This window comes from Cryptomeria japonica, unplaced genomic scaffold (assembly GCF_030272615.1).
Source record: "Cryptomeria japonica unplaced genomic scaffold, Sugi_1.0 HiC_scaffold_83, whole genome shotgun sequence".
In the NCBI taxonomy this organism is placed as follows: domain Eukaryota; kingdom Viridiplantae; phylum Streptophyta; class Pinopsida; order Cupressales; family Cupressaceae; genus Cryptomeria; species Cryptomeria japonica.
The window spans coordinates 45001-60000 of NW_026728905.1; the positions used below are offsets into that span (position 1 = coordinate 45001).

At 58.8% G+C, this 15000-nt stretch overlaps 1 non-coding gene across 1 annotated transcript; it reads left to right on the top strand.

The window, feature by feature from the left end:
- Positions 1-13872: 13872 nt before the first annotated feature.
- On the top strand, positions 13873-13991 carry LOC131864314 (5S ribosomal RNA). The gene has a single exon (XR_009363146.1). It is a non-coding gene; the product is annotated as a 5S ribosomal RNA (ribosomal RNA).
- Positions 13992-15000: the final 1009 nt, after the last annotated feature.

The window sequence follows — 15000 nt, forward strand, 5'->3', positions numbered from 1 at the left end:
TATGCCCCCTACGCACTTTTGGTGGTGCACCCCGCACGAACAATCCCGCCTCGACCAGCCTGAACAATTCCCCTCTCGAAGGAAGGCCTCGGCCTTAATCGTCCACGACAAACAGCTCGACGAGGCATGAAGCACCCACGGGAGCCGGAGCACGACGATGCAGAGTCTCGGTTCACAGGAGCCTGGGAAGAACATCCCGTACGGAACCCTTTACCCGAAAACATCCGAACCGCACATGCTCGCGACAGTCCTGCCGTTAGAGAATGCACCGTGCACGCGACCGAGTAAGGCCACTCAGAGACATCCATTTCCCAGGTATATGCCCCCTACGCACTTTTGGTGGCGCAACTCGCACGAACAGTCCCACCTCGACCCCGTATACAAGCTTTTTTGCCTCGAAGAGTTCGTCGGAGACGAAGAAGCAACCTTCAGTGCAACCGTAGCACTCTTTTGTGCAACCGCCCAAACAACGCCCCCTCTACCCTCTGTCGAAACACTCGGCATTGCTGCTCCCTAAGGTGAGCTTCTCCTCATAGGCAATTCCGCTCTTATCCGGTCACGTTTGTGTGCCCGAATTTCGCAAGGCAACCTCCATGGGACATGGAAAAGACTCGAGAAGAGAGCTCGCTCACGGGAGAGAGAAGCCAAGGAGACCACGAGAGTGCTGAGAGTGGGACAGCGCTGAATAGGCGGGAGAAGCCTGCGCGTATAAACGGAGATATATATCCAATTGCAACGAAGGAACGTGCCAAAGATCGAGAACAATGGCAGAAATGCTAGTAACGTGCACTTCGGGACCAACGCATCACCGGAAGACAACCGCCAAACATCGAAAGAGTCGCGATGCTCCGCAACCTACGTGCAAAGCGGTCGCACACCGGGTAAGGGAGTGAGAGCCCCAAACATAGCTGGGCGAGGCGCTCACTCCGCTCTTTAATATCTCGTTAATACCGCCAAGGAAATGGCACAAGCACACACACACAAGCATCCTCGGAAGAGGACAGTTCGAGTGACAGGTCAAATCCAAGAGTTCCGAAGACTACCTCCAGGAACAATCGGGAACAAGACCGATTACAAGTCGTCGAGTCTGTTACTGGGCGAACACGAGATGCGCACAGGAAATCGATCAGCCCTCACAATGGCCCAAGGCCAGAGATCGGACTGCTACGATTTACCCCAACAATCATCGTGCCACTCTTCGCAGAGAGGTGATAGACGCCAACGAGCCCGCGCATAGCAATCGAGGTGTAAAAAGGGCGTTGAAGGCAGGAAGCCTGGACGAAAGAGGCTACGAGGTCACCTCGAAGCGGTCTAAGAATCGGGCGCACTTGGGGCGACTACCAGTGCCAACCCCTTATCCCGCGGTGCGTCCGACACACAGAAATTTCCAAGGCGGCCAAGGAGCCTCCCCGCATAGCAATCGGGGTGTGAGGTTACGGATGCAGCATTGATAGCAATCGAGGTGGGAGGCGAAGGATGCAGAAGTGAGAGCCGAGGGATGTAGCAGAGATAGCAATCGGGGTGTGTGATGCAGAAGAGATAGCAATCGAGGTGTGCGGTGGGAAGGGCCCAGCAGCCAGAATGCATGAAGCGACGGATGAAGCAGTGATGACAACCGGGCTGTGAGGAGAGGAGGGATGCAGCCAAGAAAGCAATCAGGGCTCGAGGCAAGGGATGCATCAAGGATAGCAATCATGTTGTGAGGCGAGATTCCAAAGGCTAAACGTGAGAGGCTGCAGGGTCGACTCAGAGAGGTCTATGCATGTGAGAGGCTGAAAGCAAGGTCAACTCGGAGCGGTCTATGCATCGGGCGCGCTTGGGGCGACTACCAGTGCCAACCCCTTATCCCGCGACGCGTCCGACAAAGAGAACGTTCCAAGGCGGCAGAGGAGGTTACCAGCCGAAGGATGCAGTAGCAATAACAGGTATAGTTCCGCGGCGGCCGAGAAGACTCACCGCATAGGAATCGGGATGCGAGGCGAGGGATGCGGCGGGAAGGCCCCGACGGCTAAACGGAAGAGGCTGCAGGGCCGCCTCGGAATGGTCCAAGCATCGGACGCGATTGGGACGACTACCAGTGCCAACCCCTTATCCCGCGATGCGTCCGATACACAGATAGTTCCAAGGCGGCCGAGGAGCCTCACCGCATATCAATCGGGGTGCGAGGCGAGGGATGGGGCGGGAAGGCCCCAACGGCTAGACGGAAGAGGCTTCAGGGCCACCTCGGAATGCTCCAAGCATCGGACGCGCTTGGGGCGACTACCAGTGCCAACCCCTTATCCCGCGATGCGTCCGATACACAGATGGTTCCAAGGCGGCCGAGGAGCCTCACCGCATAGCAATCGGGGGTGCGAGGCGAGGGATGGGGCGGGAAGGCCCCAACGGCTAGACGGAAGAGGCTTCAGGGCCGCCTCGGAATGGTCCAAGCATCGGACGCGCTTGGGGCGACTACCAGTGACAACCCCTCATCCCGCGATGCGTCCGATACGAAGATGGTTCCAAGGCGGCCGAGGAGCCTCACCGCATAGCAATCGGGGTGCGAGGTGGGGGATGCGGCGAGATGGCCCCAACGGCTAGACGGAAGAGGCCACAGGGCCGCGTCGGAATAGTCCAAGCATCGGACGCGCTTGGGGCGACTACCAGTGACAACCCCTTATCCCGCGATGCGTCCGATACGAAGATAGTTCCAAGGCGGCCGAGGAGCCTCACCGCATAGCAATCCGGGTGCGAGGTGGGGGATGCGGCGAGATGGCCCCAACGGCTAGACGGAAGAGGCTGCAGGGCCGCCTCGGAATAGTCCAAGCATCGGACGCGCTTGGGGCGACTACCAGTGACAACCCCTTATCCCGCGATGCTTCCGATACGAAGACAGTTCCAAGGCGGCCGAGGAGCCTCACCGCATAGCAATGGGGGTGCGAGGTGAGGGATGCGGCGAGATGGCCCCAACGGCTAGACGGAAGAGGCCACAGGGCCGCCTCGGAATAGTCCAAGCATCGGACGCGCTTGGGGCGACTACCAGTGACAACCCCTTATCCCGCGATGCATCCGATACGAAGATAGTTCCCAGGCGGCCGAGGAGCCTCACCGCATAGCAATCGGGGTGCGAGGCGAGGGATGCGGCGAGATGGCCCCAAAGGGTAGACGGAAGAGGCTGCGGGGCCGCCTCGGAATAGTCCAAGCATCGAACGCGCTTGGGGCGACTACCACTGCCAACCCCTTATCCCGCGATGCGTCCGATACACAGATAGTTCCGAGGCGGCCGAGGAGCTGGGGGATGCGGCGAGATGGCCCCAACGGCTAGACGGAAGAGGCTGCAGGGCCGCCTCGGAATAGTCCAAGCATCGGACGCGCTTGGGGCGACTACCAGTGACAACCCCTTATCCCGCGATGCGTCCGATACACAGATAGTTCCGAGGCGGCCAAGGAGCCTCACCGCATAGCAATCGTGGTGCGAGGTGGGGGATGCAGCGAGATGGCCCCAACGGCTAGACGGAAGAGGCTGCAGGGCCGCCTCGGAATGGTCCAAGCATCGGACGCGCTTGGGGCGACTACCACTGCCAACCCCTTATCCCGCGATGCGTCCGATACACAGATAGTTCCAAGGCGGCCGAGGAGCCTCACCGAATAGCAATCGGGGTGCGAGGCGAGGGATGCGGCGAGAAAGCCCCAACGGCTAGAGGGAAGAGGCTTCAGGTCCGCCTCGGAATGGTCCAAGCATCGGACGCGCTTGGGGCGACTACCAGTGACAACCCCTTATCCCGCGACGCGTCCGATACACAGATAGTTCCAAGGCGGCCGAGGAGCCTCACCGCATAGCAATCGGGGTGCGAGGCGAGGGATGCGGCGAGAAGGACCCAACGGCTAGACGGAAGAGGCTTCAGGGCCGCCTCGGAATGGTCCAAGCATCGGACGCGCTTGGGGCGACTACCAGTGACAACCCCTTATCCCGCGACGCGTCCGATACACAGATAGTTCCAAGGCGGCCGAGGAGCCTCACCGCATAGCAATCGGGGTGCGAGGCGAGGGATGCGGCGAGAAGGACCCAACGGCTAGACGGAAGAGGCTTCAGGTCCGCCTCGGAATGGTCCAAGCATCGGACGCGCTTGGGGCGACTACCAGTGACAACCCCTTATCCCGCGACGCGTCCGATACACAGATAGTTCCAAGGCGGCCGAGGAGCCTCACCGCATAGCAATCGGGGTGCGAGGCGAGGGATGCGGCGAGAAGGACCCAACGGCTAGACGGAAGAGGCTTCAGGGCCGCCTCGGAATGGTCCAAGCATCGGACGCGCTTGGGGCGACTACCAGTGACAACCCCTTATCCCGCGATGCGTCCGATACACAGATAGTTCCAAGGCGGCCGAGGAGCCTCACCGCATAGCAATCGGGGTGCGAGGCGAGGGATGCGGCGAGAAGGACCCAACGGCTAGACGGAAGAGGCTTCAGGGCCGCCTCGGAATGGTCCAAGCATCGGACGCGCTTGGGGCGACTACCAGTGACAACCCCTTATCCCGCGACGCGTCCGATACACAGATAGTTCCAAGGCGGCCGAGGAGCCTCACCGCATAGCAATCGGGGTGCGAGGCGAGGGATGCGGCAAGAAGGACCCAACGGCTAGACGGAAGAGGCTTCAGGGCCGCCTCGGAATGGTCCAAGCATCGGACGCGCTTGGGGCGACTACCAGTGACAACCCCTTATCCCGCGACGCGTCCGATACACAGATAGTTCCAAGGCGGCCGAGGAGCCTCACCGCATAGCAATCGGGGTGCGAGGCGAGGGATGCGGCGAGAAGGACCCAACGGCTAGACGGAAGAGGCTTCAGGTCCGCCTCGGAATGGTCCAAGCATCGGACGCGCTTGGGGCGACTACCAGTGACAACCCCTTATCCCGCGACGCGTCCGATACACAGATAGTTCCAAGGCGGCCGAGGAGCCTCACCGCATAGCAATCGGGGTGCGAGGCGAGGGATGCGGCGAGAAGGACCCAACGGCTAGACGGAAGAGGCTTCAGGGCCGCCTCGGAATGGTCCAAGCATCGGACGCGCTTGGGGCGACTACCAGTGACAACCCCTTATCCCGCGACGCGTCCGATACACAGATAGTTCCAAGGCGGCCGAGGAGCCTCACCGCATAGCAATCGGGGTGCGAGGCGAGGGATGCGGCGAGAAGGACCCAACGGCTAGACGGAAGAGGCTTCAGGGCCGCCTCGGAATGGTCCAAGCGTCGGACGCGCTTGGGGCGACTACCAGTGACAACCCCTTATCCCGCGATGCGTCCGATACACAGATAGTTCCAAGGCGGCCGAGGAGCCTCACCGCATAGCAATCGGGGTGCGAGGCGAGGGATGCGGCGAGAAGGACCCAACGGCTAGACGGAAGAGGCTTCAGGGCCGCCTCGGAATGGTCCAAGCATCGGACGCGCTTGGGGCGACTACCAGTGACAACCCCTTATCCCGCGACGCGTCCGATACACAGATAGTTCCAAGGCAGCCGAGGAGCCTCACCGCATAGCAATCGGGGTGCGAGGCGAGGGATGCGGCGAGAAGGACCCAACGGCTAGACGGAAGAGGCTTCAGGGCCGCCTCGGAATGGTCCAAGCATCGGACGCGCTTGGGGCGACTACCAGTGACAACCCCTTATCCCGCGACGCGTCCGATACACAGATAGTTCCAAGGCGGCCGAGGAGCCTCACCGCATAGCAATCGGGGTGCGAGGCGAGGGATGCGGCGAGAAGGACCCAACGGCTAGACGGAAGAGGCTTCAGGGCCGCCTCGGAATGGTCCAAGCATCGGACGCGCTTGGGGCGACTACCAGTGACAACCCCTTATCCCGCGACGCGTCCGATACACAGATAGTTCCAAGGCGGCCGAGGAGCCTCACCGCATAGCAATCGGGGTGCGAGGCGAGGGATGCGGCGAGAAGGACCCAACGGCTAGACGGAAGAGGCTTCAGGGCCGCCTGGGAATGGTCCATGCATCGCACGCGCTTGGGGCGACTACCAGTGACAACCCCTTATCCCGCGACGCGTCCGATACACAGATAGTTCCAAGGCGGCCGAGGAGCCTCACCGCATAGCAATCGGGGTGCGAGGCGAGGGATGCGGCGAGAAGGACCCAACGGCTAGACGGAAGAGGCTTCAGGGCCGCCTCGGAATGGTCCAAGCATCGGACGCGCTTGGGGCGACTACCAGTGACAACCCCTTATCCCGCGACGCGTCCGATACACAGATAGTTCCAAGGCGGCCGAGGAGCCTCACCGCATAGCAATCGGGGTGCGAGTCGAGGGATGCGGCGAGAAGGACCCAACGGCTAGACGGAAGAGGCTTCAGGGCCGCCTCGGAATGGTCCAAGCATCGGACGCGCTTGGGGCGACTACCAGTGACAACCCCTTATCCCGCGATGCGTCTGATACACAGATAGTTCCAAGGCGGCCGAGGAGCCTCACCGCATAGCAATCGGGGTGCGAGGCAAGGGATGCGGCGAGAAGGACCCAACGGCTAGACGGAAGAGGCTTCAGGGCCGCCTCGGAATGGTCCAAGCATCGGACGCGCTTGGGGCGACTACCGTTGCCAACCCCTTATCCCGCGATGCGTCTGATACACAGATAGTTCCGAGGCGGCCGAGGAGCCTCACCGCATAGCAATCGGGTTGCGAGGCAGATTATTGGGAAGGGAACCCCCTGGGATGCGGCTCAAGCAGTGCCCAAAGGGACTGGAATGCGGAATCACATCGAGAGACCCAAATGCTATACGAGGGCTCAAATCGAATTATCGATTTGGCCACGACATGGACGCATCGGAACGACTACCTTTGCCGAACCACTCGCAATTGCATCCATACCGAAACCAATAGACATTTCCGTTAGAGCCCTCGCATAGCATTCGGGAATCTCGCATGCCCCTCTAAATCGACCAATGCTGGCGCTCAACGAAAATCCGAGCGCTACCACCGTTCGAGCGCCAGCATTGGTCGAGTTAGAGGGGCACGGGGGAGAATGCTCCAGTCAACACCTCCCCTATATAAGTTATTTGTCCGATTCTCGCACAACCGTAGTCTGCCTCGTCGAATCAAACAACGGTCCCAGATTCCGACTTCCGTTCCGTAGAGACCCAAAAGCTAGATGGAGGCTCGCAAGAAAGAGAGTCGGCGCATAGCAATCGGGTTTCTCGAACGTTTAGGGACCGAGCTCACTTGCGGATAGGGCAAAATCCGCCAAGCAACCCAAAAGCTAGACGGGGGTTCGAATCGAATCGCCTAGGCGGCCACAACAACGACGTGTTGGATCGACTACCAGTGCCAAACCATTCAGCAAGACTAGTCTGTGTCGAGGCCGGATAGAGATTCTCAGAGAGCGCCCGTATAGCATTTAGGAGACCTGCCGCGTCCCTCACACTCGACAAATGGTGGTGCACGTTTATAAATCCGAGCGATCCCAACCCTTTCAAGCACCAACATCGGTCGAGATAGAGGGGCACGGAGGGGGCTGCGTGAGACAACACAGTCCCCTATATAAGTTATTTGTCCGATTCTCACACATCCGAAGAATGGTCATCAAATCGGACAACAGCCCAAACTTCCGACTTCCGTCCCAGAAAGCCCAAGAGCTATCTAAAACGTTCATGGCCGGAACTCGATCGCGGCTATACCAGTCCGCCAAGCAACCCAAAAGCTAGACTGGAGCTCTAGTCGAATCACCTCTGTGGCCATTGCAAGGACGTGTTGGAGCGACTACCATTGCCGAACCATTCCGCAGGTCGAGTCCATACCAAGGCCGCATAGAGATTCACGATGAGCTCCTGCATAGCAATCAGGAGACTTGCCGTGTCCATCACAATCGATAAATCCTGGTGCAAGATTTTTGCATCCGAGCGCTCCAACCAGTCGAGCACCAGCATCAATCGACATAAACGGGCACGGGGGGAGGATGCTCGAGAACACTACCTCCCCTATATAAGTTATTTGTCCGATTCTCAAGCAGCCGAAGTCTGGTCATCGAATCGGGTCAAAGACCACAACTTCCGACTTTACCCACAATGCAAGTCATCGAATCGAACATCGGCCCCCGAGTCGGACTCCATGCGTATGTCAGGTCATCGGACCCAAATTCCGCCTTCCTGCGCATGGCGGGCCATCAATATCAACTCGGTCATCGGACCCAAACTCCGCCTTTCTGCGCATGGCACGCCTTCAAATCGGTCATCGGACCCAAATTCCGCCTTCCTGTGCATGGCGGGCCATCAACATCAACTCGGTCATCGGACCCAAATTCCGCCTTTCTGCGCATGGCACGCCATCAACTCGGTCATCGGACCCAAATTCCGCCTTCCTGCGCATGGCAGGTCATCGGACACAAATTCAGACCTCGCCAATATGCCTACGTATCGAATCGGTCATCGGACCCAACTTCCGACTTCATCCATACTGTAGGGTCTTTGAGGTTGGCGCGGTGCGCTCAACCCGGGGAGTCGACCCATCGAAGCATACACCTCCCCTATATAAGCTATTTGTCCGATTCCCACACCTGTGTAGTTTGCACCTCTGACCAGGACATCGACCCCAACTTCCGAACTCGACTGCAACGACGGCACCAGCGCCTTGGTGCGCACCTTGCGACGCACAGTCCCAACATTCGCCTTCCTGCACATGGCAGGTCATCGGACCCAAATTCCGACCTCGCGAGTATGCCTACATATCGAATCGGTCATCGGACACAACTTCCGACTTCATCCATACCGTAGGGTCTTTGAGGTTGGCGCGGTGCGCTCAACCCGGGGAGTCGACCCAACGAAGCATACACCTCCCCTATATAAGCTATTTGTCCGATTCCCACACCTGTGTAGTTTGCACCTCCGATCAGGACATCGACCCCAACTTCCGAACTCGCCTGCAACGACCGAACCAGCGCCTTGGTGCGCACCTTGCAACGCACAGTGCCAACATTCGCCTTCCTGCACATGGCAGGTCATCGGACCCAAATTCCGACCTCGCGAGTATGCCTACATATCGAATCGGTCATCGGACCCAACTTCCGACTTCATCCATACCGTAGGGTCTTTGAGGTTGGCGCGGTGCGCTCAACCCGGGGAGTCGACCCAACGAAGCATACACCTCCCCTATATAAGCTATTTGTCCGATTCCCACACCTGTGTAGCTTGCACCTCCGATCAGGACATCGACCCCAACTTCCGAACTCGACTAAAAAGACCGCACCAGCACCTTGGTGTGCACCTTGCAACGCACAGTGCCAACATTCGCCTTCCTGCACATGGCAGGTCATCGGACCCAAATTCCGACCTCATGAGCATACCTACTAATCGAATCGGTCATCGGACCCAACTTCCGACTTCATCCATACCGTAGGGTCTTTGAGGTTGGCGCGGTGCGCTCAACCTGGGGAGTCGACCCATCGAAGCATACACCTCCCCTATATAAGCTATTTGTCCGATTCCGACACCTGTGTAGTTTGCACCTCCGCTCAGGACATCGACCCCAACTTCCGAACTCGCCTGCAACGACCGAACCAGCGCCTTGGTGCGCACCAAAAGTGCGCACTTTTGGAGGGCACTTTTGTGCGCTCCAAAGGTGCGCACTTTTGGAGGGCACTTTTGTGCGCTCCAAAGGTGCGCACTTTTGGAGGGCACTTTTTGGAGGGCACTTTTGTGCGCTCCAAAGGTGCGCACTTTTGGAGGGCACTTTTTGGAGGGCACTTTTCTGCGCTCCAAAGGTGCGCACTTTTGGAGGGCACTTTTTGGAGGGCACTTTTCTGCGCTCCAAAGGTGCGCACTTTTGGAGGGCACTTTTTGGAGGGCACTTTTCTGCGCTCCAAAGGTGCGCACTTTTGGAGGGCACTTTTTGGAGGGCACTTTTCTGCGCTCCAAAGGTGCGCACTTTTGGAGGGCACTTTTGTGCACTCCAAAGGTGCACACTTTTGGAGGGCACTTTTTGGAGGGCACTTTTCTGCACTCCAAAGGTGCGCACTTTTGGAGGGCACTTTTTGGAGGGCACTTTTGTGCGCTCCAAAGGTGCGCACTTTTGGAGGGCACTTTTTGGAGGGCACTTTTGTGCGCTCCAAAGGTGCGCACTTTTGGAGGGCACTTTTGTGCACTCCAAAGGTGCGCACTTTTGGAGGGCACTTTTCCTGCGCTCCAAAGGTGCACACCTAGGTGAGCACCTTCGACCACACCTTGTAGCACACCAAACTCTGACTTTCGACTTCATCCGCAATGCAGGGTCTTTGAGGTTGGCGCAATGCGCACAACCAGGGGAGTCGACCCATCAAACCCAACACCTCCCCTATATAAGCTATTTGTCTGATTCTCATACATGCGTAGCCTGCAGGAGCAATTAGGACATCGACCCCAACTTTCGGCTTCTAAACGAAAACAAGGTCTTTGAGGTTGGTGTAATGCGAACAACTAGGGGAGTCAACCCATCAAACCCAACACCTCCCCTATATAAGCTATTTGTCTGATTCTCATACATGTGTAGTCTACAGGAGCAATTAGGACATCGACCCCAACTTTTGACTTCTTAACGAAAACAAGGTCTTTGAGGTTGACGTAATGCGCACAACCAGGGGAGTCGACCCATCAAACCCAACACCTCCCCTATATAAGCTATTTGTCCGATTCTCATACATGTGTAGCCTACAGGAGCCATTAGGACATTGACCCCAACTTTTGACTTCTTAACGAAAACAAGGTCTTTGAGGTTGGCGTAATGCGCACAACCAAGGGAGTTGACCCATCAAACCCAACACCTCCCCTATATAAGCTATTTGTCTGATTCTCATACATGTGTAGCCTGCAACAACGATTAGGACATCCACCCCAACTTCTGAATTCGTCTGCGTTGACCGCACCAAAGGTGCACGCCTTGGTGCTCACCAAAATCCGACTTCCGACTTCTTCTGCTATGCGGGGTCTTTGAGGTTGGCGCAGTGCGCACAACCAGGGGAGTCAACCCACCGAATGCAACACCTCCCCTATATAAGCTATTTGTCTGATTCTCATACATGCGTAGACTGCAGCAATGATTAGGACATCCACCCCAACTTTTGACTTCTTAAACAAGACAGGGTCTTTGAAGTTGGTGCAGTGCACACAACCAGGGGAGTCGACCCATCAAACGCAACACCTCCCCTATATAAAGCTATTTGTCCGATTCTCATACGTGTAGTCTGCAGCAGCGATTAGGACATCGACCCCAACTTCCGAATTCGTTTGCATTGACCGCACCAAAGGTGCACGCCTTGGTGTGCACCTTGGAGTGCACTTTGGTGCTCACCTCGGTGCACACTTTGGTGTGCACCTCGGTGTGCACCAAAGGTGCGCACCTTGGAGCGCACCAAAGGTGTACACTTTGGAGCGCACCACATAGGGTCTTTGAGAGGTTGGCGCAGTGCGCACACCAAGGTGGGTGTTGAGGTGCGTGCCGAGGTGGGTGGGTGCTAGGGTGCGCTCCATGGTGGGTGCCAGGGTGGGTGCGTGCTAGGGTGGATTCCAAAGAGGGTCATAGGGTGGGTGCCAAGGTGGGTTGGTGATATAGTGGGTTCAAAGGTGGGTACTAGGGTGGGTTCCAAGGTGGGTCACAAGTTGGGTGCCAGGATGCGTGGGTGTTAGGTTGGGTGCCAAGGTGGGCTCCTGCGTGGGTGGGTGCTAGGGTGGGTTTCAAGGTGGACGCGAGGGCGGGTGCCAAGGTGGGTAACAAGTTGGGTGTTAGGATGGGTGAGTGCTAGAGTGGGTGCCAAGGTGGGTGGGTGCTAAGGTGGATGCCAAGGTGGTTCACAGGGTGGGTGGGTTCTAGGGTGAGTTCCAAGGTGGGTCACAGGTTTAGTGCTAGGGTGCGTGTCAAGGCGGGTGTCGAGGTGCCTGGGTGCTAGGGTGTGGATGCCAATGTGGGTCATAGGGTGGGTACTAGGGTGGGCTGCAATGTGGGTGCCAAGGTGGGTAACATGCTCGGTTGGTTCTAAATTGGGTGTCAGGGTGGGTGTGCACCCACCTTGCCCGAGGTGGGTGCCAAGGTGCCAGTGTGGGTGGGTGCTAAGGTGGATGCCAAGGTGGGTGAGAAGGTGGGTGATAGGTTGAGTGGTAGGATGGGTGGGTGCCAAGATGGGTCACAGGGTGGGTGCAAGGGTGGGTAGGTGCTAGGGTTGGTGTCAGGGTGGGTGGGTGCTAGGTTGGGTTCCAAGGTGGGTGCGAGGGTGAGTGTCAAGGTGGGTCACAGGTTAGGTGCTAGGATGGGTGAGTGCTAGGGTGCAAAGGTGCCAGGGTGGGTGCTAGGATGGGTCGATGCTAGGGTGAGTGGCAAGGTGGGTCCACAAGTGTCAAGGTGGGTGCCGAGGTGGGTGCCAACTTGGGTTCCAAGGTGGGTGCCAAGTGGGCGACTGCTATGGTGGATGCCAAGGTGGGTCACGGGGTGGGTGCCAAGTTGCTAGGTTGTGTTCCAAGGTGGGTGCCAACGTGGCTGCTAGGGTGCGTGGGTTAAAGGGTGTGTCACAACGTGGGTGCCAGGATGGGTGCGCACCCACACTGGCCAAGACGGGTGCAAGGTTGGGTTCCAAGCCCGGTCACAGGCTGGGTGCTAGGATGGGTGGGTGCCAAGGTGGGCACCAGGGTGGGTGCACCCACCCTGGCCAAGGTGGGTCACGGGGTGGGTCCTAGGGTGGGTAACGGGGTGGGTACTAAGGTGCGTGCCAAGGTGGGTCATGGGGTGGGTGCCAAGGTGGGCACCAGGGTGGGTGTGCACCAACCCTAGCCAGGGTAGGTCACGGGGTGGTTGTCGGGGTGGGCGTCAAGGAGCCAAGGTGGGTGGCAAGTAGCCAAGTTGCGTGCCAAGGTGGGTGTCGGGGTGGGTGCCAAGGATCCAAGGTGGGTGCCAAGGAACCAAGGTGGGTGTCTGGGTGGGTGCCGAGGTGGGAGCCAGGGTGGGTCCCAAGGTGAGTGCAAAGGTGGGTGCCAGGGTCAAGGTGAGTGCCAATGTGGGTTCCAAGGTGCCAGGGTCAGGGTGAGTGCCAATGTGGGTTCAAAGGTGCTAAGTTGGGTGCGAGGTTGGGTGCGAGGGTGGGTGGGTGCCAAGGTGTGCTAGGTGGAAGCCCGGGTGGGTCGGCATCCCATGGGTGTCGAGTTGGGTGCCTGATGGGTGCTTCTTGTCAAGTTTTAGTCGTCGGGACTCATTTCGAGCCTTAGAGGTCGTTTCTTGTCCGGTTGCCCTGTCTTCGACCTGGGAACCCAATTTTGGTCCTCGGGTCCCATTTTTTTTTGTCTCGCATCCCACTTTTGGCCTGTGGCCTTTTCGGGGTCGATTCTCGTTTTGGGCATCAGAGCATGTTTCTTCTCCTAAAACCCAATATTTGTTTATTAAGTCTCGGAACACATTTTTGTTCTCGTGGACCCATCATGGGTCTTGGAACGCATTTGTGGTCCTTGGGTCCCATTTTGCATCCCGAAACTTGTGTTTTGGTGCTTGATCCCTATTTTGGGTGCCCACCTTGCACCAAGTGCGCACCCGGGGCAAACCGAGCGCCTTGGTGCACCGGGGCAAGATCGAGCGTGCACCCGAGGCGCCCCGAACATGCACCAAGGTGCACTCGGCCCACATGTGAGCGCAGGTCGTTGCGCCCGAGGTGGTGTGTGGGCACCGCGTTGCAGACGGGACACTGCACGCACACGACGCCCCGTCCAGGTGCACGCACGTAGGCCGGGCCGGGTGCACACCCGACGCCCTAGCAAGGTGCGCGCACCCGGGCAGGGCTCACACTTGGCGAACGGGGCGCACTTCGCGAGGGAGGGTGTGCACCTCGACGGGGGTGGGTGGCCGGGGTGGATTCGCACGTGGGTCGCGGTTTGCTAAGTACACACTGCGACAAGCTCATAACGGGTGCGATCATACCAGCGTTAGTGCACCGGATCCCATCAGAACTCCGCAGTTAAGCGCGCTTGGGCCGGAGTAGTACTGGGATGGGTGACCTCCCGGGAAGTCCCGGTGTTGCACCCTTTTTTAGTTTTTCGCCGGGCGTCGCAATGCTATTTGAATAAACCTTTTGCCCGTTTGCGTTCTCGTCGGGGCCGGGCCGGGCCGGGGTGCGCTGCCCGCACTACCGCGCGCGCGGGGGGCGACACCGAGCGCGCACCCGAGGCGCCCCGAGCACACAGGCCACGGTGCAACCCGGGCGTTGTGCGCGCACCCCGGTGCGCCCGAGGTGCTGCGCGCGCACCCAGGTGAAATCGGTGTGCACCTCGGCCAGTGCGCGCTCGGTCGAGTCGCGCACGTTGGCCAAGGTGCACGGTGATGTTTCTTACTCTAAGGTTCCGCACCAGACGCCCGGGACAGGTGAGCGAAGCTGGGCGGGGCCGGGTGCGCGGCCGGGGCAGGTGCACGCAGCTGGAGAGAGCTTTGGAGCACACCAGAGGTGCGCACCTTGGAGCACACTTCGGAGCGCACCAATGATGCGCTCCATTCAAAAGTTTCCTGAAAAGGCAAAAAAAGTTGAGATTATAGAATTTCCCACTTGAGAGATTGTAAAAAAAAAAAATTTAAAATGAAGGAAACGCGGGTGCCAAGGTGTGCGCGCCCGGGTGCGCAGCCCAGCCAAGGTGTGCGCACCAAGGCGCCCACCCTGGCGAAGGTGCACGCAAGGTGCGCACCCGAGGCAAACCGGACAATTAACCCAACTTTCGACTTCGCGCGCACCTGCGCACCTTGGAGCGCACTTCGGAGCGCTCCTTGTTGCGCACCAATCTTGGGCACCTCGGAGTGCACCATGGCGCCCACCAAGGTGCGCACCCGGGGCAAACCGAGCTCCGACTTCGTGCGCACCTTGGAGCGCACGAAAGGTGCGCACCATGGCGCCCACCAAGGTGCGCAGCCCAGCCAAGGCGTGCGCATCAAGGTGCGCACCCTGGCGAAGGTGCGCACCCGGGGCAAACCGAGCTCCGACTTCGTGCGCACCTTGGAGCGCACAAAGGGTGCGCAACCCAGCCAAGGTGTGCGCACCCCGGGCAAA